A 3,139-nucleotide genomic window follows, 5' to 3' on the forward strand; every position below is an offset into this window, starting at 1 on the left:
TTTCTATTGTTTCTTGCCTTAAAATGCTAAATATATATAACAAAACTTGGAAACGTTTATTTTAAATCAGTCTTCAACATTTTTATTTTAATGATTTCCATAGTGTGTGAAAACAATGATTAGAATGACTGGTTCTCGATGAGAACTTCAGAAGATTGATAGCATCTGTGAATTTAAGGAAAAAGAATTAGTTCGTCTTCTAGCAAAGCCCCAAGAGTTGATCCTGATGAATGAGGTGCCTTATGTGGTGGCAGGGATGACCCAATATAGTTTTTCTATTTTCCTACCCGTATTCTGGGTGTTCATTTTCTGTGCTAGCCCCATTTGAACTGACTCTCCCTTTCCCTCCCAATTGTTTCATCTTTTTTAAAATTATTTTTTCATTATTGATTTCTCATATCAATGGATTTTCCTAATTGATTTATCATACTTCATATTGTATCTTTACCTTTTTTTATCACCTCATTTCAGTTATTGAAGGATACATCTTTTTCCAATAAATTGTGAACTCTCTTGGTGTTTAATACAGTATTTTTTCTCAAGTTGCTCACTTTACCTACATTGCCAATGCAATATATGCACATAGTACGTAATAAATGTTGAACTTTGATTCATCCTGGTTATGCACATTCCTGATAAGTTTTGGAGAAAAATATCATTTCCCAAGGGTCTTTGCAGATAAAAATGTATGACTTGTTCACACACTGATGGCTTCTTCCTATACCATGAAAGAAAAGGCTATCTTACTTAGTGCTCAAAATGTTATAGTATTTTACCTAATTTTAGCTAACTTTGTATACAATAAGCTCCTATATAATGATTAATTCTTGAGATTGTTTTGTACATTGTTAACCCATTTATGCCTAGTGTTCCATTATTGCAATCCTCAGCTTGTGGGAGTTATTTATATCCTACTGTTCAAGGTCATCTCCAAGGTCTGATTTTTCACCAAAAAAATTTGCAACCTCTGGCATAAATGGGTTAAGTCAGAAAATGTGGAAAGTCTGAGTTGTTGTCTTACTTGCAAGCTAACAAATTAACCAGCAATTGTTGCACATGTATATTCTGAGAGAAGATAGGCAGCCCTCTGCATCAGAGAAACAGTTTATTTTTCACAGCAAAAAAACTGGATATCCAACAAATTCCCACATTCACAAGGACTGTGAACAGCCTGTTCCATCAACCTTAATGTGTGCTACTAAATCTTCACTCTACAGATCTCTAATCTCAAACTGTCTTCCTTAATCCCTAGGTTTTTCTAACAGCATTATTCTAAAGTATATTGATAGGTGATCTCTATAAACACAAAGCTTTTAAAATTAAGCTTGGTCTTTTTTTTTTTTTTAAAGGAAAGATTATTATTTTAAACTGCTCTCTTAAATAATGGTGCTAAATTATTTGTAGTAAATTAGAATCCAGGATTGAGAATCCATTATCTCAATCATTATCTCAATAGGCAGTAAATGTCTGTTACCCCATATGTAAATAATGAATTATCTCAATCCTACAGAGACTTTTGCTTTGAGAAACAGATTTATTGTGATAAAACATCAATTTGACATAAACCCCAATTTCCCTTCGGGGTCAAAGAAACCAAAAAATACATATCCATAATTGTTTATAGTTCAAAACCAGTTTGGACTAAACAAAATTGCCTGACATAAAAACTCAGTTCAGCAACTATAACAGTTAACGTAACCTCTGTACCTACAAAAAAATGAAAGCAGTAATGTTTATTACAGTTCACACACTGGCACTTGAAATGAAAACATTTATCCCATCACAGAAAACACGTGCTAGATAGAGTTGAGAAGAGAAGCAATTATTTTAATTTCTATTGTACCTCAGAGGGAACTTTAGGAGGTAACTTATCTTTCACTGAGTATGGCTCTTTGTATAGATAATATGTGCATACATATATTTAGGTTATGTACATATGTATAAGTACACATATACAGTATTAGCTCAGTTTGGTATTTTATAGAGTTATATTTGGTATTAGAGTTTAAATTGTCTCAAGGAGCTTTTAGACCTTGATTTTTTTCATATCGTAAAATGAGCTACAAGACCCTTTAACTGAGCAGTAAAGAAAGTAGCCAGTTTTATATAAATAACATTTATTATTTTATGATCATTTTATTTAGTTTGTTATGTGCAGATGTTTTCCCCACTAGAATTTAAGTGGTGTGAAGGGAGGGATCTTGTTTGTCTTTCACAGCATTGTATTCCCACTGTAACTCTCAATAAATACTTACTGGTTCAATGAATGAATGGACAGATAAGCAAGTGTGCTAACAAGTAAGCTTTTAGGGTTGTACATTTTAATGTTTTAATGCCATTAGTAGATATGTGGTCACTATCATTTTTCCATTTTGCATATCATGATTTTTGTAAGGTTATATAACTATAGATTTTAGTGACTTAAGGAAAAGAAAAGGGAAAACACTAAAAGAAAAGGTCTTAAAATCAGAAGACCTGGTTTTAAATCCCAGTCCCTCCACGTGAGTTCCTCAATTTCCTCCTTTATAAAACATAGATGATAATGAGATGTCCTTCAAGTCCATAGTGGATCTGAAGGGGGGGGCTATTATTTTCTGTGAGACCAAGAAGAATGTAACTGACATGGCCATGAATCCACACAAAACAGAATGCACTGTGTTTACATGGGACATTGCACAGTCACAAAGATAAATTACACTACAAGGCTTCAGAGAGGTAATTATAAAGTTTTGGTGGCAACCAACGTGGCTCCTTGTGATTTGGACATTCCTGTAGTTGACCTGGTGATTCAAAGTTCTCCTCCTCAGGATATTGAGCCCTATATCCATATCCATCTCTCTGGATGCACAGGTAGAGCTGGACAGACAGGAGTTTGTATATGGTTTCTTGTTTGTTTGTTTGTTTTTTGTTTTTTCACACGGAGTCTTGCTCTGTTGCTCGGACTGGAGTGCCGTGGCGCGATCTCGGCTCACTGCAGGCTCTGCCCCCGGGTTCACACCATTCTCTTGCCTCAGCCTCCGAGTAGCTGGGACTACAGGCACCCGCCACAATGCCCGGCTAATTTTTTGTATTTTTAGTAGAGACAGGGTTTCACCATATTAGCCAGGATGGTCTCGATCTCCTGACCCTGTGATCCGCC

The sequence above is a fragment of the Papio anubis genome, chromosome 3 (genome assembly GCF_008728515.1).
Source record: "Papio anubis isolate 15944 chromosome 3, Panubis1.0, whole genome shotgun sequence".
Taxonomy (NCBI): domain Eukaryota; kingdom Metazoa; phylum Chordata; class Mammalia; order Primates; family Cercopithecidae; genus Papio; species Papio anubis.